This window comes from Silene latifolia, chromosome X, assembly GCF_048544455.1.
Source record: "Silene latifolia isolate original U9 population chromosome X, ASM4854445v1, whole genome shotgun sequence".
Classification (NCBI taxonomy): Eukaryota; Viridiplantae; Streptophyta; class Magnoliopsida; order Caryophyllales; family Caryophyllaceae; genus Silene; species Silene latifolia.
The window spans coordinates 138871-162531 of NC_133537.1; the positions used below are offsets into that span (position 1 = coordinate 138871).

At 42.4% G+C, this 23661-nt stretch overlaps 1 long non-coding RNA gene across 1 annotated transcript; it reads right to left on the minus strand.

Annotated features, from left to right (window-relative positions):
• Positions 1–19618: 19618 nt before the first annotated feature.
• LOC141621113 (uncharacterized) lies at positions 19619–22567 on the minus strand. The gene is made up of 4 exons (XR_012532102.1): positions 22394–22567; positions 22227–22294; positions 21231–21317; positions 19619–19820 (listed from the first exon to the last, which is right to left on the minus strand). It is a non-coding gene; the product is annotated as an uncharacterized LOC141621113 (long non-coding RNA).
• Between the last annotated feature and the right edge of the window lie 1094 nt (positions 22568–23661).

The window sequence follows — 23661 nt, forward strand, 5'->3', positions numbered from 1 at the left end:
GTTTTCAATCACGCGTCGAACTCATTTCAGGAATTAACTTTGTTGTTTTGACTTCAAATAACGAGTTTTTACACATTTTTCACGATAATCCGAGTTTCGGCGAATGTTGGTTTTCGCACACCGACACCCCCAAATGTCTTCCGTTGGTGCTCAAATTTTGCGTGTCCGTTTTATCGACCGAGGAACTTTCTATGTGATTTCCGGAAAATTTTGTTTCGGGACCCTAATCCGAAAAACCGTGTATTATATACTTCAATTTCAGCCGTTCGGAAGTTCTTACCCGACCCTGTTTCTTTTTCTCCCTGGTTTTCAATCACGCGTCTGAGCTCATTTCAAGAATTAACTGTTCGATTTGACCTCAAATAACGAGCTTTAACACATTATTCACGATAATCCGAGTTTTGCGAATCTTTGGTTTTAGGTACACCAGCACCCCCAAATGTCTTCCGTCGGTGCTCAAATTTTGTGTGGCCGCTTTGTCTGACCCGAGGAACTTTCTATGTGATTTAGGAAAATTTTATTAGGGACCCCGTAATCCGGAAAAACCGTGTATTTATACACTTCAATTTTAGCCGTTCGGAAGGTCGCATAGGACCTGTTTCTTTTTCTCCTGTTTTTCAATCACGCGTCCGAGCTCATTTCAGGAATCAACCTGTTCGATTTCACCTCAAATAACGAGCTTTAACACATTTTTCACGATAATCCGAGTTTCGGCGAATCTTCGATTTGTTGCACACCAAGCACCCCCAAATGTCTTCCGTTGGTGTTCAAATTTTGCGTGGCCTCCTTATCTGACCCGAGGAACTTTATATGTGATTTAGGAGAATTTTGTTCCGGACCCGGAATCACGAAAAACCGTGTATTATACACTTCAATTTTACTGTTCGGAAGGTCGTCGGACCTTGTTTCTTTTTCTCCCTATTTTTCAATCACGCGTCCGAGCTCATTCGAGAAATTAACTGTTCGATTTGACCTCAAATAACGAGCTTTAACAAATTTTTCACGATAAACCGAGAGTTTGCGAATGCTTGTTTGTGGCACCCGGCACCCCAAATGTCTTTCGTTGGAACTCAAATTTTGCGTGGCCGCTTTATTCGACCCGAGGAACTTTCTATGTGATTTCGGAAAATTTTGTTCGGGACCGGAATCACGAAAAACCGTGTATTATACACTTCAATTTCACCCGTTCGGAAGGTCGGACGACTGTTTCTTTTCTCCTGGTTTTCAATCACGCGTCCGAACTCATTTCGGGAATTAACACATTCGTTTTCGACTTCAAATAACGAGTTTTTACACATTTTTCACGATAATCCGAGTTTCGGCGAATGTTGGTTTTCGCACACCGACACCCCCAAATGTCTTCCGTTGGTGCTCAAATTTTGCGTGTCCGTTTTATCTGACCCGAGGAACTTTCTATGTGATTTAGGAAAATTTTGTTTGGGACCTAATCCCGAAAAACCGTGTATTATATACTTCAATTTCAGCCGTTCGGAAGTTCTTACCCGACCCTGTTTCTTTTTCTCCCTGGTTTTCAATCACGCGTCTGAGCTCATTTCAAGAATTAACCTGTTCGATTTCAGCCTCAAATAACGAGCTTTAACACATTATTCACGATAATCCGAGTTTTTGAATCTTTGATTTGTGGCACACCGCACACCCCAAATGTCTTCCGTTGGTGTTCTAATTTTGCGTGGCCGCCTAATCTGACCCGAGGAACTTTATATTTGATTTCCGGAGAATTTTGTTAGGGACCGGAATCACTTAAAAACCGTGTATTATACATTTCAATTTCGGCCCGTTCGGAAGGTCGTCGTCAGGACCCTGTTTCTTTTTCTCCCTGGTTTTCAATCACGCGTCCGAGCTCATTGCGAAATTAACTGTTCGATTTCAGCCTCAAATAACGAGCTTTAACACATTATTCACGATAATCCGAGTTTCGGCGAATCTTTGGTTCAGGCACAACGGCACCCCCAAATGTCTTCCGTTGGTGTTCAAATTTTGCGTGGCCTCCTTATCTGACCCGAGGAACTTTATATGTGATTTCCGGAGAATTTTGTTCCGGGACCCCGGAATCACGAAAAACCGTGTATTATACACTTCAATTTCAGCCGTTCGGAAGGTCGTACCGGACCTTGTTTCTTTTTCTCCCTGGTTTTCAATCACGCGTCCGAGCTCATTGCAGAAATTAACCTGTTCGATTTCAGCCTCAAATAACGAGCTTTAACAAATTTTTCACGATAAACCGAGTTTCGGCGAATGCTGGTTTGTGGCACACCGGCACCCCCAAATGTCTTTCGTTGGAACTCAAATTTTGCGTGGCCGCTTTATCTGACCCGAGGAACTTTCTATGTGATTTCCGGAAAATTTTGTTCCGGGACCCCGAAATCCAAAACAACCGTGTATTATACACTTCAATTTCAACCGTTCGGAAGGTCGTACCGGTCCCTGTTTCTTTCTCTCCCTGTTTTTCAATCACGTGTCCGAGCTCATTTCAGGAATTAACCTGTTCGTTTTCAGCTTCAAATAACGAGTTTTTACACATTTTTCACGATAATCCGAGTTTCGGCGAATGTTGGTTTCTGGCACACCGGCACCCCCAAATGTCTTCCGTTGGTGCTCAAATTTTGCGTGGCCGTTTTATCTGACCCGAGGAACTTTCTATGTGATTTCCGTAGAATTTTTTTCGGGACCTTTAATCCGGAAAAACCGTGTATTATACACTTCAATTTTTGCCGTTCGGAAGTTAAATCGGACCACTGTTTCTTTTTCTCTCTGTTTTCAATCACGCTTCCGAGGTCATTTTAAATTAACTGTTCGATTTGACCTCAAATAACGAGCTTTAACACATTATTCACGATAATCCGAGTTTCGGCGAATGTTGGTTTCTGACACACCGGCACCCCCAAATGTCTTCCGTTGGTGTTCAAATTTTGCGTGGCCGCTTTATCTGACCCGAGGAACTTTATATGTGTTTTCCGGAGAATTTTGTTCGGACCGGAATCCGAAAAACCGTGTATTATACACTTCAATTTCATGCCCGTTCGGAAGGTCGTCAGGACCTGTTTCTTTTTCTCTCTGTTTTTCAATCACGCTTCCGAGGTCATTTTAAATTAACTGTTCGATTTCACCTCAAATAACGAGCTTTAACACATTTTTCACGATAATCCAGAGTTTCGGCTAATCTTTGGTTTTGGCACACCGGCACCCCAAATGTCTTCCGTCGGTGCTCAAATTTTGTGTGGCCGCTTTGTCTGACCCGAGGAACTTTCTATGTGATTTCCGGAAAATTTTATTTAGGGACCCGTAATCCGGAAAAACCGTGTATTTATACACTTCAATTTTCACCGTTCGGAAGGTCGCACAGGACCTGTTTCTTTTTCTCCCTGTTTTTCAATCACGCGTCTGAGCTCATTTCAAGAATTAACCTGTTCGATTTCAGCCTCAAATAACGAGCTTTAACACATTATTCACGATAATCCGAGTTTCGGCGAATGCTGATTTGTTGCACACCGGCACCCCCAAATGTCTTCCGTTGGTGTTCAAATTTTGCGTGGCCTCCTTATCTGACCCGAGGAACTTTATATGTGATTTCCGGAGAATTTTGTTCCGGGACCCCGGAATCACGAAAAACCGTGTATTATACACTTCAATTTTCGGCCGTTCGGGAAGGTCGCAGGACCTTGTTTCTTTTTCTCCCTGGTTTTCAATCACGCGTCCGAGCTCATTGCAGAAATTAACCTGTTCGATTTCAGCCTCAAATAACGAGCTTTAACAAATTTTTCACGATAAACCGAGTTTCGGCGAATGCTTGTTTGTGGCACCCCGGCACCCCCAAATGTCTTTCGTTGGAACTCAAATTTTGCGTGGCCGCTTTATCTGACCCGAGGAACTTTCTATGTGATTTCCGGAAAATTTTGTTCCGGGACCCCGAAATCCAAAACAACCGTGTATTATACACTTCAATTTCAGCCGTTCGGAAGGTAAACCGGTCCCTGTTTCTTTCTCTCCTGTTTTTCAATCACGTGTCCGAGCTCATTTCAGAATTAACCTGTTCGTTTTCAGCTTCAAATAACGAGTTTTTACACATTTTTCACGATAATCCGAGTTTCGGCGAATGTTGGTTTCTGGCACACCGGCACCCCCAAATGTCTTCCGTTGGTGCTCAAATTTTGCGTGGCCGTTTTATCTGACCCGAGGAACTTTCTATGTGATTTCCGTAGAATTTTTTTTCGGGACCCCGGAATCCGGAAAAACCGTGTATTATACACTTCAATTTCAGCCGTTCGGAAGTTCGTACCGGACCCTGTTTCTTTTTCTCTCTGTTTTTCAATCACGCTTCCGAGGTCATTTCAGAAATTAACCTGTTCGATTTCAGCCTCAAATAACGAGCTTTAACACATTATTCACGATAATCCGAGTTTCGGCGAATGTTGGTTTACGACACACCGCACCCCCAAATGTCTTCCGTTGGTGTTCAAATTTTGCGTGGCCGCTTTATCTGACCCGAGGAACATTATATGTGTTTTCCGGAGAATTTTGTTCGGGACCGGAATCAGAAAACCGTGTATTATACACTTCAATTTCAGCCGTTCGGAAGGTCGTACCGGACCCTGTTTCTTTTTCTCTCTGTTTTTCAATCACGCTTCCGAGGTCATTTCAGAAATTAACCTGTTCGATTTCAGCCTCAAATAACGAGCTTTAACACATTTTTCACGATAATCCGAGTTTCGGCTAATGCTGGTTTGTGGCACACCGCCACCCCCAAATGTCTTCCGTCGGTGCTCAAATTTTGTGTGGCCGCTTTGTCTGACCCGAGGAACTTTCTATGTGATTTCCGGAAAATTTTATTCCGGGACCCCGTAATCCGGAAAAACCGTGTATTTATACACTTCAATTTCAGCCGTTCGGAAGGTCGCACCGGACCCTGTTTCTTTTTCTCCCTGTTTTTCAATCACGCGTCTGAGCTCATTTCAAGAATTAACCTGTTCGATTTCAGCCTCAAATAACGAGCTTTAACACATTATTCACGATAATCCGAGTTTCGGCGAATGCTGATTTGTTGCACACCGGCACCCCCAAATGTCTTCCGTTGGTGTTCAAATTTTGCGTGGCCTCCTTATCTGACCCGAGGAACTTTATATGTGATTTCAGGAGAATTTTGTTCGGGACCCCGGAATCACGAAAAACCGTGTATTATACACTTCAATTTCAGCTGTTCGGAAGGTCGTCAGGACCTTGTTTCTTTTTCTCCTGGTTTTCAATCACGCGTCCGAGCTCATTGCGAGAAATTAACTGTTCGATTTGACCTCAAATAACGAGCTTTAACAAATTTTTCACGATAAACCGAGTTTCGGCGAATGCTTGTTTGTGGCACACCGGCACCCCCAAATGTCTTTCGTTGGAACTCAAATTTTGCGTGGCCGCTTTATCTGACCCGAGGAACTTTCTATTTGATTTCCGGAAAATTTTGTTCCGGGACCCCGAAATCCAAAACAACCGTGTATTATTTCAACCGTTCGGAAGGTCGTACCGGTCCCTGTTTCTTTCTCTCCCTGTTTTTCAATCACGTGTCCGAGCTCATTTCAGGAATTAACTGTTCGTTTCGGCTTCAAATAACGAGTTTTTACACATTTTCACGATAATCCGAGTTTCGGCGAATGTTGGTTTCTGGCACACCGGCACCCCCAAATGTCTTCCGTTGGTGCTCAAATTTTGCGTGGCCGTTTTATCTGACCCGAGGAACTTTCTATGTGATTTCCGTAGAATTTTTTTCGGGACCGGAATCCGGAAAAACCGTGTATTATACACTTCAATTTGGTGTTCGGAAGTTCGTGCAGGACCTGTTTCTTTTTCTCTCTGTTTTTCAATCACGCCGAGGTCATTTGAAATTAAACTGTTCGATTTCACCTCAAATAACGAGCTTTAACACATTATTCACGATAATCCGAGTTTTGGCGAATGTTGGTTTCTGACACACCGGCACCCCCAAATGTCTTCCGTTGGTGTTCAAATTTTGCGTGGCCGCTTTATCAGACCCGAGGAACTTTATATGTGTTTTAGGAGAATTTTGTTCGGGACCGGAATCCCGAAAAACCGTGTATTATACACTTCAATTTGGCCGTTCGGAAGGTAAATGGGACCATTTCTTTTTCTCTCTGTTTTTCAATCACGCTTCCGAGGTCATTTTAAATTAACTTTGTTCGATTTCAAACCTCAAATAAAGAGCTTTAACACATTTTCACGATAATCCGACTTTCGGCTAATGCTGGTTTGTGGCACACCGGCACCCCCAAATGTCTTCCGTCGGTGCTCAAATTTTGTGTGGCCGCTTTGTCTGACCGGAGGAACTTTCTATGTGATTTCCGGAAAATTTTATTCCGGGACCCCGTAATCTGGAAAAACCGTGTATTTATACACTTCAATTTCAGCCGTTCGGAAGGTCGCACCGGACCCTGTTTATTTTTCTCCTTGTTTTTCAATCACGCGTCTGAGCTCATTTCAAGAATTAACCTGTTCGATTTCAGCCTCAAATAACGAGCTTTAACACATTATTCACGATAATCCGAGTTTCGGCGAATGCTGATTTGTGGCACACCGGCACCACCAAATGTCTTCCGTTGGTGTTCAAATTTTGCGTGGCCGCCTTTATCGACCCGAGGAACTTTATATGTGATTTCCGGAGAATTTTGTTCCGAGACCGGAATCTTAAAAACCGTGTATTATACACTTCAATTTTGTAGTTCGGAAGGTAAATGCAGGACCTGTTTCTTTTTCTCCCTGGTTTTCAATCACGCGTCCGAGCTCATTGCAGAAATTAACGTGTTCGATTTCAGCCTCAAATAACGAGCTTTAACAAATTTTTCACGATAAACCGAGTTTCGGCGAATACTGGTTTGTGGCACACCGGCACCCCCAAATGTCTTTCGTTCGTACTCAAATTTTGCGTGGCCGCTTTATCTGACCCGAGGAACTTTCTATGTGATTTCTGGAAAATTTTGTTCCGGGACCCCGAAATCCAAAAAAACCGTGTATTATACACTTCAATTTCAGCCGTTCGGAAGTTCGTACCCGACCCTGTTTCTTTTTCTCCCTGTTTTTCAATCACGCGTCTGAGCTCATTTCAAGAATTAACTGTTCGATTTGACCTCAAATAACGAGCTTTAACACATTATTCACGATAATCCGAGTTTCGGCGAATTTGGTTTGTCAGGCACACCGCACCCCCAAATGTCTTCCGTTGGTGTTCAAATTTTGCGTGGCCGCTTTGTCTGACCCGAGGAACTTTCTATGTGATTTCCGGAAAATTTTATTAGGGACCGTAATCCGGAAAAACCGTGTATTTATACACTTCAATTTTAGCCGTTCGGAAGTTCGACTTTTTAGGACCCCGTTTCTTTTTCTCCCTGTTTTTCAATCACGCGTCTGAGCTCATTTCAAGAATTAACTGTTCGATTTCAAAGCCTCAAATAACGAGCTTTAACACATTATTCAAGATAATCCAGGAGTTTTGCGAATTTGGTTTGTGGCACACCGGCACCCCCAAATGTCTTCCGTTGGTGTTCAAATTTTGCGTGGCCGCTTTATCTGACCCGAGGAACTTTATATGTGATTTCCGGAGAATTTTGTTTCGGGACCCCGGAATCACGAAAAACCGTGTATTATACACTTCAATTTCAGCCGTTCGGAAGGTCGTACCGGGCCCTGTTTCTTTTTCTCCCTGGTTTTCAATCACGCGTCCGAGCTCATTGCAGAAATTAACGTGTTCGATTTCAGCCTCAAATAACGAGCTTTAACAAATTTTTCACGATAAACCGAGTTTCGGCGAATACTGGTTTGTGGCACACCGGCACCCCCAAATGTCTTTCGTTGGTACTCAAATTTTGCGTGGCCGCTTTATCTGACCCGAGAAACTTTCGATGTGATTTCTGGAAAATTTTGTTCCGGGACCCCGAAATCCCAAAAAACCGTGTATTATACACTTCAATTTCAGCCGTTCGGAAGTTCGTACCCGACCCTGTTTCTTTTTCTCCCTGTTTTTCAATCACGCGTCCAAGCTCATTTCAAGAATCAACTGTTCGATTTGACCTCAAATAACGAGCTTTAACACATTATTCACGATAATCCGAGTTTCGTGAATCTTTGGTTTTGGCACACCAAGCACCTCAAATGTCTTCCGTTGGTGTTCAAATTTTGCGTGGCCGCTTTATCTGACCCGAGGAACTTTATATGTGATTTCCTGAGAATTTTGTTCCGGGACCCCGGAATCACGAAAAACCGTGTATTATACACTTCAATTTCAGCCGTTCGGAAGGTCGTACCGGACCCTGTTTCTTTTTCTCCTTGGTTTTCAATCACGCGTCCGAGCTCATTGCAGAAATTAACTTGTTCGATTTCAGCCTAAAAAAACGAGCTTTAACAAATTTTTCACGATAAACCGAGTTTCGGCGAATGCTGGTTTGTGGCACACCGGCACCCCCAAATGTCTTTCGTTAGTACTCAAATTTTGCGTGGCCGCTTTATCTGACCCGAGGAACTTTATATGTGTTTTCCGGAGAATTTTGTTCCGGGACCCCGGAATCCCGAAAAACCGTGTATTATACACTTCAATTTCAGCCGTTCGGAAGGTCGTACCGGACCCTGTTTCTTTTTCTCTCTGTTTTTCAATCACGCTTCCGAGGTCATTTCAGAAATTAACCTGTTCGATTTCAGCCTCAAATAACGAGCTTTAACACATTTTTCACGATAATCCGACTTTCGGCTAATGCTGGTTTGTGGCACACCGGCACCCCCAAATGTCTTCCGTCGGTGCTCAAATTTTGTGTGGCCGCTTTGTCTGACCCGAAGAACTTTCTATGTGATTTCCGGAAAATTTTATTCCGGGACCCCGTAATCCGGAAAAACCGTGTATTTATACACTTCAATTTCAGCCGTTCGGAAGGTCGCACCGGACCCTGTTTCTTTTTCTCCCTGTTTTTCAATCACGCGTCTGAGCTCATTTCAAGAATTAACCTGTTCGATTTCAGCCTCAAATAACGAGCTTTAACACATTATTCACGATAATCCGAGTTTCGGCGAATGCTGATTTGTGGCACACCGGCACCACCAAATGTCTTCCGTTGGTGTTCAAATTTTGCGTGGCCGCCTTATCTGACCCGAGGAACTTTATATGTGATTTCCGGAGAATTTTGTTCCGGGACCCCGGAATCACGAAAAACCGTGTACTATACACTTCAATTTCAGCCGTTCGGAAGGTCGTACCGGACTCTGTTTCTTTTTCTCCCGGGTTTTCAATCACGCGTCCGAGCTCATTGCAGAAATTAACGTGTTCGATTTCAGCCTCAAATAACGAGCTTTAACAAATTTTTCACGATAAACCGAGTTTCGGCGAATCTTTGGTTTTGGCACACCAAGCAGCACCCCAAATGTCTTTCGTTGGTACTCAAATTTTGCGTGGCCGCTTTATCTGACCCGAGGAACTTTCTATGTGATTTCTGGAAAATTTTGTTCCGGGACCCCGAAATCCAAAAAAACCGTGTATTATACACTTCAATTTCAGCCGTTCGGAAGTTCGTACCCGACCCTGTTTCTTTTTCTCCCTGTTTTTCAATCACGCGTCTGAGCTCATTTCAAGAATTAACTGTTCGATTTCGACCTCAAATAACGAGCTTTAACACATTATTCACGATAATCCGAGTTTAAGCGAATCTTTGGTTTCAGGCACACCAAGCACCCCAAATGTCTTCCGTTGGTGTTCAAATTTTGCGTGGCCGCTTTATCTGACCCGAGGAACTTTATATGTGATTTCCGGAGAATTTTGTTCCGGGACCCCGGAATCACGAAAAACCGTGTATTATACACTTCAATTTCAGCCGTTCGGAAGGTAAACAGGACCCTGTTTCTTTTTCCCTGGTTTTCAATCACGCGTCCGAGCTCATTGCGAGAAATTAACTTGTTCGATTTCAGCCTAAAAAAACGAGCTTTAACAAATTTTTCACGATAAACCGAGTTTCGGCGAATGCTGGTTTGTGGCACACCGGCACCCCTAAATGTCTTTCGTTAGTACTCAAATTTTGCGTGGCCGCTTTATCTGACCCGAGGAACTTTATATGTGTTTTCCGGAGAATTTTGTTCTGGGACCCCGGAATCCCGAAAAACCGTGTATTATACACTTCAATTTCAGCCGTTCGGAAGGTCGTACCGGACCCTGTTTCTTTTTCTCTCTGTTTTTCAATCACGCTTCCGAGGTCATTTCAGAAATTAACTGTTCGATTTCAGCCTCAAATAACGAGCTTTAACACATTTTTCACGATAATCCGACTTTCGGCTAATGCTGGTTTGTGGCACACCGGCACCCCCAAATGTCTTCCGTCGGTGCTCAAATTTTGTGTGGCCGCTTTGTCTGACCCGAGGAACTTTCTATGTGATTTCCGGAAAATTTTATTCGGGACCCGTAATCCGAAAAACCGTGTATTTATACACTTCAATTTCAGCCGTTCGGAAGGTCGCACCGGACCCTGTTTCTTTTTCTCCCTATTTTCAATCACGCGTCTGAGCTCATTTCAAGAATTAACCTGTTCGATTTCAGCCTCAAATAACGAGCTTTAACACATTATTCACGATAATCCGAGTTTTGCGAATCCGATTTGTGGCACACCAAGCACCACCAAATGTCTTCCGTTGGTGTTCAAATTTTGCGTGGCCGCTTTATCTGACCCGAGGAACTTTATATGTGATTTCCGGAGAATTTTGTTTCGGGACCGGAATCACAAAACCGTGTATTATACACTTCAATTTCAGTAGTTCGGAAGGTCGTCGGGCCCCCTGTTTCTTTTTCTCCCGGTTTTCAATCACGCGTCCGAGCTCATTGCGTAAATTAACGTGTTCGATTTGACCTCAAATAACGAGCTTTAACAAATTTTTCACGATAAACCGAGTTTCGCGAATCTTGGTTTGTGGCACATAAGCACCCCCAAATGTCTTTCGTTGGTACTCAAATTTTGCGTGGCCGCTTTATCTGACCCGAGAAACTTTCTATGTGATTTCGGAAATTTTGTTCGGGACCCCGAAATCAAAAAAACCGTGTATTATACACTTCAATTTTGCCGTTCGGAAGTTTGTACCGACCTGTTTCTTTTTCTCCTGTTTTTCAATCACGCGTCCGAGCTCATTTCAAGAATTAACCTGTTCGATTTCAGCCTCAAATAACGAGCTTTAACACATTATTCACGATAATCCGAGTTTCAAATGAATCTTTGGTTTGTGGCACACCAAGCACCCCCAAATGTCTTCCGTTGGTGTTCAAATTTTGCGTGGCCGCTTTATCAGACCCGAGGAACTTTATATGTGATTTCCGGAGAATTTTGTTCGGGACCGGAATCACTTAAAAACCGTGTATTATACACTTCAATTTCAGCAGTTCGGAAGGTCGTACAGGACCCTGTTTCTTTTTCTCCCGGTTTTTCAATCACGCGTCCGAGCTCATTGCGTAAATTAACTTGTTCGCTTTCACCTAAAAACGAGCTTTAACAAATTTTTCACGATAAACCGAGTTTCGGCGAATGCTGGTTTGTGGCACACCGGCACCCCCAAATGTCTTTCGTTAGTACTCAAATTTTGCGTGGCCGCTTTATCTGACCCGAGGAACTTTATATGTGTTTTCCGGAGAATTTTGTTCCGGGACCCCGGAATCCCGAAAAACCGTGTATTATACACTTCAATTTCAGCCGTTCGGAAGGTCGTACCGGACCCTGTTTCTTTTTCTCTCTATTTTTCAATCACGCTTCCGAGGTCATTTCAGAAATTAACCTGTTCGATTTCAGCCTCAAATAACGAGCTTTAACACATTTTTCACGATAATCCGACTTTCGGCTAATGCTGGTTTGTGGCACACCGGCACCCCCAAATGTCTTCCGTCGGTGCTCAAATTTTGTGTGGCCGCTTTGTCTGACCCGAGGAACTTTCTATGTGATTTCCGGAAAATTTTATTCCGGGACCCCGTAATCCGGAAAAACCGTGTATTTATACACTTCAATTTCAGCCGTTCGGAAGGTCGCACCGGACCCTGTTTCTTTTTCTCCCTGTTTTTCAATCACGCGTCTGAGCTCATTTCAAGAATTAACCTGTTCGATTTCAGCCTCAAATAACGAGCTTTAACACATTATTCACGATAATCCGAATTTCGGCGAATGCTGATTTGTGGCACACCGGCACCACCAAATGTCTTCCGTTGGTGTTCAAATTTTGCGTGGCCGCCTTATCTGACCCGAGGAACTTTATATGTGATTTCCGGAGAATTTTGTTCCGGGACCCCGGAATCACGAAAAACCGTGTATTATACACTTCAATTTCAGCCGTTCGGAAGGTCGTACCGGACCCTGTTTCTTTTTCTCCCTGGTTTTCAATCACGCGTCCGAGCTCATTGCAGAAATTAACGTGTTCGATTTCAGCCTCAAATAACGAGCTTTAACAAATTTTTCACGATAAACCGAGTTTCGGCGAATACTGGTTTGTGGCACACCGGCACCCCCAAATGTCTTTCGTTGGTACTCAAATTTTGCGTGGCCGCTTTATCTGACCCGAGGAACTTTCTATGTGATTTCTGGAAAATTTTGTTCCGAGACCCCGAAATCCAAAAAAACCGTGTATTATACACTTCAATTTGTTGTTCGGAAGTTCGTACCCGACCCCGTTTCTTTTTCTCCCCGTTTTTCAATCACGCGTCCGAGCTCATTTCAAGAATTAACATGTTCGATTTCAGCCTCAAATAACGAGCTTTAACACATTATTCACGATAATCCGAGTTTTAAATGAATCTTTGGTTTCAGGCACACCAAGCACCCCAAATTTCTTCCGTTGGTGTTCAAATTTTGCGTGGCCGCTTTATCCGACCGAGGAACTTTATATGTGATTTCCGGAGAATTTTGTTCGGGACTTTAATCACGAAAACCGTGTATTATACACTTCAATTTCAGCCGTTCGGAAGGTAAACGGACCTGTTTCTTTTTCTCCTGGTTTTCAATCACGTGTCCGAGCTCATTGCGTAAATTAACTTGTTCGATTTCGGCCTAAAAAACGAGCTTTAACAAATTTTTCACGATAAACCGAGTTTGCGAATTTGGTTTGTGGCACACCGGCACCCTAAATGTCTTTCGTTAGTACTCAAATTTTGCGTGGCCGCTTTATCTGACCCGAGGAACTTTATATGTGTTTTAGGAGAATTTTGTTCGGGACCGGAATCCTAAAAACCGTGTATTATACACTTCAATTTCAGCCGTTCGGAAGGTCAGGACCACTGTTTCTTTTTTCTCTCTGTTTTTCAATCACGCTTCCGAGGTCATTTTAAATTAACCTGTTCGATTTGACCTCAAATAACGAGCTTTAACACATTTTTCACGATAATCCGACTTTCGGCTAATCTTGGTTTGTGGCACACCGGCACCCCAAATGTCTTCCGTCGGTGCTCAAATTTTGTGTGGCCGCTTTGTCTGACCCGAAGAACTTTCTATGTGATTTCCGGAAAATTTTATTCCGGACCCGTAATCCGAAAAACCGTGTATTTATACACTTCAATTTCAACCGTTCGGAAGGTCGCACAGGACCCTATTTCTTTTTCCCTGTTTTTTTCAATCACGCGTCGAGCTCATTTCAAGAATTAACTGTTCGATTTCAGCCTCAAATAACGAGCTTTAACACATTATTCACGATAATCCGAGTTTCGACGAATGCTGATTTGTGGCACACCGGCACCACCAAATGTCTTCCGTTGGTGTTCAAATTTTGCGTGACCGCCTAATCTGACCCGAGGAACTTTATATTTGATTTCCGGAGAATTTTGTTCCGGGACCCCGGAATCACGAAAAACCGTGTATTATACATTTCAATTTCAGCCGTTCGGAAGGTCGTACCGGACCCTGTTTCTTTTTCTCCCCGTTTTTCAATCATGCTTCCGAGCTCATTTAAGAAATTAACCTGTGCGATTTCAGCCTCAAATAACGAGCTTTAACACATTTTTCACGATAATCCGAGTTTCGGCTAATGCTGGTTTGTGGCACACCGGCACCCCCAAATGTCTTCCGTCGGTGCTCAAATTTTGTGTGGCCGCTTTGTCTGACCCGAGAAACTTTCTATGTGATTTCCGAAAAATTTTGTTCCGGGACCCCGTAATCCGGAAAAACCGTGTATTTATACACTTCAATTTCAGCCGTTCGGAAGGTCGCACCGGACCCTGTTTCTTTTTCTCTCTGGTTTTCAATCACGCGCCCGAGCTCATTGCAGAAATTAACGTGTTCGATTTCAGCCTCAAATAACGAGCTTTAACAAATTTTTCACGATAAACCGAGTTTCGGCGAATACTGGTTTGTGGCACACCGGCACCCCCAAATGTCTTTCGTTGGTACTCAAATTTTGCGTGGCCGCTTTATCTGGCCCGAGGAACTTTCTATGTGATTTCTGGAAAATTTTGTTCCGCGACCCCGAAATCCAAAAAAACCGTGTATTATACTCTTCAATTTCAGCCGTTCGGAAGGTCGTACCGGACCCTGTTTTTTTTTCTCCCTGTTTTTCAATCACGCGTTCGAGCTCATTTCAAAAATTAACCTGTTCGATTTCAGCCTCAAATAACGAGCTTTAACACATTATTCACGATAATCCGAGTTTCGGCGAATGCTGGTTTGTGGCACACCGGCACCCCCAAATGTCTTCCGTTGGTGTTATATTTTTGCGTGGCCGCCTTATCTGACCCGAGGAACTTTATATGTGATATCCGGAGAAATTTGTTCCGGGACCCCGGAATCAGGAAAAACCGTGTATTATACACTTCAATTTCAGTCGTTCGGAAGGTCGTACCGGACCCTGTTTCTTTTTCTCCCTGGTTTTCAATCACGCGTCTGAGCTCATTGCAGAATTAACCTGTTCGATTTCAGCCTCAAATAACGAGCTTTAACAAATTTTTCACGATAAACCGAGTTTCGGCGAATGCTGGTTTGTGGCACACCGGCACTCCCAAATGTCTTTCGTTGGTACTCAAATTTTGCGTGGCCGCTTTATCTGACCCGAGGAACTTTCTATGTGATTTCCGGAAAATTTTGTTCCGGGACCCCGAAATCCAAAAAAACCGTGTATTATACACTTCAATTTGAGCCGTTCGGAAGGTCGCACCGGTCCCTGTTTCTTTCTCTTCCTGTTTTTCAATCACGCGTCAGAGCTCATTTCAGGAATTAACCTGTTCGTTTTCAGCTTCAAATAACGAGTTTTTACACATTTTTCACGATAATCCGAGTTTCGGCAAATGTTGGTTTCTGGCACACCGGCACCCCCAAATGTCTTCCGTTGGTGCTCAAATTTTGTGTGGCCGTTTTATATGACTCGAGGAACTTTCTATGTGATTTCCGGAGAATTTTGTTTTGGGACCCCGGAATCCCGAAAAACCGTGTATTATACACTTCAATTTCAGCCGTTCGGAAGTTCGTACCCGACCCAGTTTCTTTTTCTCCCTGTTTTTCAATCACGCGTCTGAGCTCATTTCAAGAATTAACCTGTTCGATTTCAGCCTCAAATAACGAGCTTTAAAACATTATTCACGATAATCCGAGTTTCGGCGAATGCTGGTTTGTGGCACACCGGCACCCCCAAATGTCTTCCGTTGGTGTTCAAATTTTGCGTGGCCGCTTTATCTGCCCCGAGGAACTTTATATGTGATTTCCGGAGAATTTTGTTCCGGGACCCCGGAATCCCGAAAAACCGTGTATTATATACACTTCAATTTCACCGTTCGGAAGGTAAATGGGACCTGTTTCTTTTTCTCCTGTTTTTGAATCACGCGTTCGAGCTCATTTGTAAATTAACTTTGTTCGAGTTCAGCCTCAAATAACGAGCTTTAACACATTTTTCACGATAATCCGAGTTTCGGCGAATCTTTGGTTTCAGGCACACCGGCACCCCAAATGTCTTCCGTTGGTGCTCAAATATTGTGTGGCCGCTTTGTCGCACCCGAGGAACTTTCTATGTGATTTCAGAGAATTTTGTTAGGGACCGGAATCAAAAACCGTGTATTATACACTTCAATTTCGGCCGTTCGGAAGTTCGTACCCGACCCTGTTTCTTTTTCTCCCTGTTTTTCAAACACGCGTCTGAGCTCATTTCAAGAATTAACCTGGTCGATTTCAGCCTCAAATAACGAGCTTTAACACATTATTCACGATAATCCGAGTTTCGGCGAATGCTGGTTTGTGGCACACTGGCACCCCCAAATGTCTTATGTTGGTGTTCAAATTTTGCGTGGCCGCTTTATCTGACCCGAGGAACTTTATATGTGATTTCCGGAGAATTTTGTTCCGGGATCCCGGAATCCCGAAAAACCGTGTATTATATACACTTCAATTTCAGCCGTTCGGAAGGTCGTACCGGACCCTGTTTCTTTTTCTCCCTGTTTTGCAATCACGCGCCTGAGCTCATTCAAGAATTAACCTGTTCGATTTCAGCCTCAAATAACGAGCTTTAAAACATTATTCACGATAATCCGAGTTTCGGCGAATCTTTGGTTTGTCAGGCACACCAAGCACCCCCAAATGTCTTCCGTTGGTGTTCAAATTTTGCGTGGCCGCTTTATCTGACCCGAGGACCTTTATATGTGATTTCCGGAGAATTTTGTTTCGGCACCCCGGGATCACGAAAAACCGTGTATTATACACTTCAATTTCAGTCGTTCGGAAGGTCGTACCAGACCCTTTTTCTTTTTCTCCTTGGTTTTCAATCACGCGTCCGAGCTCATTTCAGAAATTAACCTGTTCGATTTCAGCCTCAAATAACAAGCTTTAACAAATTTTTCACGATAATCCGAGTTTCGCCGAATGCTGGTTTGTGACACACCGGCACCCCCAAATGTCTTTCGTTGGTACTCAAATTTTGCGTGGCCGCTTTATCTGACCCGAGGAACTTTATATGTGATTTCCGGAGAATTTTTTTCCGGGATCCCGGAATCCCGAAAAACCGTGTATTATACACTTCAATTTCAGCCGTTCGGAAGTTCGTACCCGACCCTGTTTCTTTTTCTCCCTTGTTTTCAATCACGCGTCTGAGCTCATTTCAAGAATTATCCTGTTCGATTTCCGCCTCAAATAACGAGCTTTAACACATTATTCACGATAATCCGAGTTTCGGCGAATGCTGGTTTTTGGCACACCGGCACCCCCAAATGTCTTCCGTTGGTGCTCAAATTTTGCGTGGCCGTTTTATCTGACCCGAGGAACTTTATATGTTATTTCCGGAGAATTTTGTTTCGGGACCCCGGAATCACGAAAAACCGTGTATTATACACTTCAATTTCAACCGTTCGGAAGGTCGTCAGGACCCTGTTTCTTTTTCTCCCTGTTTTTCAATCACGCATCTGAGCTCATTTCAAGAATTAACCTGTTCGATTTCAGCCTCAATTAACGAGCTTTAACACATTATTCACGATAATCCGAGTTTCGGCGAATCTTTGGTTTCAGGCACAAGCACCCCCAAATGTCTTACGTTGGTGTTCAAATTTTGCGTGGCCGCTTTATCAGACCCGAGGAACTTTATATGTGATTTCCGGAGAATTTTGTTCCGGGACCCCGGAATCACGAAATACCGTGTATTATACACTTCAATTTCAGCCGTTCGGAAGGTCGTACCGGACCCTGTTTCTTTTCTTTTTCTCCGTGGTTTTCAATCACGCGTCCGAGCTCATTTCAGAAACGAACCTGTTCGATTTCAGCCTCAAATAACGAGCTTTATCAAATTTTTCACGATAATCCGAGTTTCGGCGAATGCTGGTTTGTGGTACACCGGCATCCCCAAATGTCTTTCGTTGGTACTCAAATTTTGCGTGGCAGCTTTATCTGACCCGAGGAACTTTCTATGTGATTTCCGGAAAATTTTGTTCCGGGACCCCGAAATCCAAAAAAACCGTGTATTATACACTTCAATTTCAGCCGTTCAGAGAGTCGTACCGGTCCCTGTTTCTTTCTCTCCCTGTTTTTCAATCACGCGTCCGAGCTCATTTCAGGAATTAACCTGTTCGTTTTCAGCTTCAAATAACGAGTTTTTACACATTTTTCACAATAATCCGAGGTTTGGCAAATGCTGGTTTCTGGCACACCGGCACCCCCAAATGTCTTCCGTTGGTGCTCAAACTTTGCGTGGCCGCTTTATCTGACCCGAGAAACTTTATATGTGATTTCCGGAGAATTTTGTTCCGGGACCCCAGAATCCCGAAAAACCGTGAATTATACACTTCAATTTCAGCCGTTCGGAAGGTCGTACCGGAACTGTTTCTTTTTCTCCCTGTTTTTCAATCACGCGTCCGAGCTCATTTCAGGAATTAACCTGTCCGATTTCAGCCTCAAATAACGAGCTTTAACACATTTTTGACGTTAATCCGAGTTTCGGCGAATGCTGGTTTCTGGCACACCGGCACCCCCAAATGTCTGCCGTTAGTGCTCAAACTTTGCGTGGCCGCTTTATCTGACCCGAGAAACTTTCTATGTGATTTCCGGAGAATTTTGTTCGGGACCGGAATCCAAAACCGTGTATTATACACTTCAATTTGGTAGTTCGGAAGGTAAATGCAAAACTGTTTCTTTTTCTCCCTGTTTTTCAATCACGCGTCTGAACTCATTTCAGGAATCAACCTGTTCGATTTCAGGAATCAACCTGTTCGATTTTAGCCTCAAATAACGAGTTTTAATACATTTTTCACGATAATCCGAGTTTCGGCGAATGCTGGTTAGTGGCACACCGGCACCCCCAAATGTCTTCCGTTGGTGCTCAAATTTTGCGTGGCCGCTTTATCTGACCCGAGGAATATTCTATAAGATTTCCGGAGAATTTTGTTCCGGGGTCCCGGAATCCCGAAAAACCGTGTATTATACACTTCAATTTGAGCCGTTCGGAAGGTCGTACCATACCCTGTTTCTTTTTCTCCCTGTTTTTCAATCACGCGTCCGAGCTCATTTCAGGAATTAACCTGTCCGATTTCAGCCTCAAATAACGAGCTTTAACACATTTTTCACGTTGATCCGAGTTTTGCGAATCTTTGGTTTTCGCACACCGGCACCCCCAAATGTCTGCCGTTAGTGCTCAAACTTTGCGTGGCCGCTTTATCTGACCCGAGAAACTTTCTATGTGATTTCCGGAGAATTTTGTTCCGGGACCTCGGAATCCCGAAAAACCGTGTATTATACACTTCAATTTCAGCCGTTCGGAAGGTCGTACCGGAACCTGTTTCTTTTTCTCCCTGTTTTTCAATCACGCGTCTGAATTCATTTCAGGAATCAACCTGTTCGATTTCAGGAATCAACCTGTTCGATTTTAGCCTCAAATAACGAGTTTTAATACATTTTTCACGATAATCCGAGTTTCGGCGAATGCTGGTTAGTGGCACACCGGCACCCCCAAATTTCTTCCGTTGGTGCTCAAATTTTGCGTGGCCGCTGTGACACCCTCATTTATTGCGGAAAAGTAAACACGTAATTCTACAGAAAAACTGACAGGATATGTTTGTAATTGGTTCAACTAATTAAAACCTGTCATTTTTAAAAAAAATTTCTAAACCATTCACAAACATTTCCAGAAGGAGGATGCCAACACCTGCAAATGCTAACAGACTAATTTACATAACTATGCTAAAGCTGCGAGAATAAAGTGATACAAACCAAAGAAAAAGAGGGAGACATATGTCCCTAAAATGTATGTGACACAAAAAGAGTTTAAGGGTCACAATGAAATAAAACCAGTCTAGGTCCCAAGGTTACTTTGCTCGCTAGCTCGTCCATGTACCCCATATATGCATCACCTACCTGTCATTCGCATTTTATACAAATACGAAAGCCACAGTCAGTGGGGAGTAACTCCGAGTTCTCCCAGCCACGAAATGTCATAATTAATAGAACATGTAAACATAAGAATATGAATACGAATCACACAATGCCTTAGCATATAGATGCTAGACAATCGTGCTTATCATGTGAACAACAATATAACAACACATAGTCCTAGCATGTGAAAACTAGACCGACTCATACTACACTATCATGTGAATCACATGACATCCAGGAATCCAAACTCTATCAACCATAGCCGGCTTGCATCTCACCTTCTATGATTCATAGAATCACCATACAAGAAAGGGCAATATATCAAAGACAGGCATAAGTTCTTAGCACGGTCAATAGTCACTTTGTAACTCGAGTCTATACCACGAGGTAGGGAAGGTAATCGAACCGGTATCTTGGCTCAGCGGTTACTATTAAGAAAACATGGCCAAGAGACAACACAACCCTAGCCTAAAATCTGCGCAGACCTAGACATGCGGATACACACCACCGCACCCAAGACCCACAACTTTTTTTTAAAACAAAGTGAAGTGAGTACCCTAAGGACACCACCGAAGGGTTGGCTAGTACTTAAGCTGACCCCATACTATCAAAATAAGTACCTGAGGTCATGCCCCAACTTGGATATAAATCCACTAGTCAGGAACACAAAGGCTATCAAGCAGTGAACATATACTCGTCAGAGACTATAAAGACCTATCTATGATGAAGGCCGAAATACTCACCTAGGACCTAGTCCCAGCTTGAATACTTTAGCCCACACCACACACGACTCACCACACAAGTCAATTAAGACACCCACTTAACCATAAGAGGGCAAAAAGTCCCACTTACCAACATGAATTCTAACATTCTATCCTGTGAAAGGCTATAAAATTGTCTATTCAGCATACAAATCCAACAGTGTCCTCAATAAGAATTCAATACTAACTTCCAATTCTAGCAATTTTAACAATATTAAAGGCTTTAGGGGAATCTAGGGCCGTTTCTACAATATAAGAAGCTACTCAAATCAATTAACTACACATGTGAAATAAAAATATAATAAATGGCCTAAAACAAGAAAAAGGCCGATTATCTAATTCATTCAAAATTTCATCCAACCGAATTTTTACCCGCAACCCCAGCCCTGCGACAGGTACGGGTTAAATTGCGGCTGACCAATATCGAATCAGCCAAAGGGACCAAGGCTCAGTTTTCGGCATAATCATCCAACATTACAATTATCGCTATATTATTCTCATGCTATTTCTAATATCTATCATGTGAAAAACGAAAGTAACACATTATCAATCCCTAAACACTTAACAAACAACAAGCACAACATTAACTACTAATGTGACATTAATTCGTCGAGTAACTCGGAATAGTTACCTTAAGCTAGCAAAGAGACAAGCAATAAACTTGAGAAAGCTTCTAAAACCCAAAATTACTCTTCATCTTCAACCACATATGAGTCACCTAAAATAATTATGTGAAAGGACGATATTAACGAATTATCGTTATATAAAATATGAGACGGAAATTAATTTAATTATATTTTAAATAAACCAAACTAGCGTCAAAACAATTTATAGATACGGCCCAAACTCGCGACTTAGCTAAAGGCCCTTGCCTAGGCACGACCAAAGGCCACGGCCTAGGCCATGGCAGGCCATGCTTAGCCTTTGCCGGTGCTTTGCTAGGCTACAACAGGCCAACCTTATAAAAGTCACTCTCGTCCCAAAAATTAATTCAATCTCAACTCTCTACCCCATCTCTCTCATTACTCCGTCCTACTCATTACTCCGTCTCATAATATAATACTCCATAGTAACCAGATTTCCATCTCAATTTCAATATCGATATTGTCAAATATTCCCTTAAAGGAATTGCTCAACATTTAGAGTATAATTCTAAGCTACTCACCCACAAGCCGAGGTCAAAGGGAACAACAAATTGGAATAGAATACGGAACACATAAATCCAATCTCAACCGATAAATTCCCAATCTCAAGCCAAACAATTGTTCTCGTATAATGTTGGATACCAAATTTAAGATGTAACATATGAAAGCTCTAAGCACTAAAGTCCTTGTTCGTAATATCCATTAACCAGCAACAAATCCACTACCCCACACTCTTGGTTCATAACATTAATCCAACATCTCCGAACCAATCGTCCCAAATGTGTCTTACCAACTATCTCCCTATTCTCTTCAAAACTTTAAGCTGTTAACTTAAATATAAGATTATCGACATAACAAGCCTTGGACAAAAATAATCTCAACCCATCTCACAAATTAATAAAATTAAGACTAGAGACATAAATTAGTAGTACTCATAAAATTATACTATAACAATTAATCAATATTACCATCCATCGTGTTACCTTAAACGCCCCTTATTCTTCGAATAAATGGTCCACAAGGCACGAGCCTCACCCCGGGTCTTCGAATCCTTCATAAAAGGGCAAGAAAACGGAATAAAGAAGCTAAAAGACGACACTTTTATAAGACGGCGAAAGACGAAACCACTACAAAAAGGAGACTTTCTTACCTTAAAAGAACGAGGAAGGAATGAGGAAGCTAAAGGTGTAAAAATTATTAAATTTGGTTGAGAAATGGGACGGGATCTGAGGTTGGGGGTGACGAAATGGTGCTTTGGTCCATTTTTGTGTTGTTGTAGGGATGTTGTTGTTGCTGACTTCGAATGAAGAAGAAGAAAATGGGAAAAATTAAGGGGATGGGGACGGTACATCAACAACAATAATAATAATAATAATAATAATAATAATAATAATAATAATAATAATAATAATAATAATAACGAGACACCAGCTAGCTTGCTAGCTTCTAATTATACGTACGTTTCTTCATCGTTAAGTAATTTCGTTCGTTTTTAAAACCGCCTCGAGTTAATAAAATCGGTTTTTAGTAAAAGTTTTAGTAATAAAACGGAATTAATAATAAATAAATTTAATGAGTGAAAATAAACTAAACTCAGCTAGTTAACGGAAATAATACGATATCAGCTTGAATCGGAATTATTAGCGATTTTTACGAAACTAACGGATATTAATAAAAATTGCTATTTTAGTGAAATAAGCTCAAAATAGCTAATTGGACGGTTTTGTTCCCAAAATCCATCTCGGGTTCACTTAAAACAACTTTCATAAGGACTCGTAAAGAAACGGAAATTATTAAATAAATAAACCCGAACTAACTTCAATAAATTCGAACTAACTTTAAATAAACTTATTAATGATTATTAAAATTAACGTATCGAATTATGATGAAATTAATTAATTAGCTAAGCATATATATATAAATCGTTAAAAGATGTAATTAAATTCAAAATAGCAATTAAAAGAATTTTATCCAACTTAATAAAATACGGGGTGTTACAGCCGCTTTATCTGACCCGAGGAATATTCTATGTGATTTCCGGAGAATTTTGTTCCGGGGTCCCGGAATCCCGAAAAACCGTGTATTATACACTTCAATTTGAGCCGTTCGGAAGGTCGTACCATACCCTGTTTCTTTTTCTCCCTGTTTTTCAATCACGCGTCTGAGCTCATTTCAGAATTAACTGTTCGATTTGACCTCAAATAACGAGTTTTAACACATTTTTCACGATAATCCGAGTTTCTGCGAATGCTGGTTTGTGGCACACCGGCACCCCCAAATGTCTTCCGTTGGTGCTCAAATTTTGCGTGGCCGCTTTATCTGACCCGGGGAACTTTCTATGTGATATCCGGAAAAAATTTTTCCGGGACCCCGGAATCCTCAAAAACCGTGTATTATATACTTCAATTTCAGCCGTTT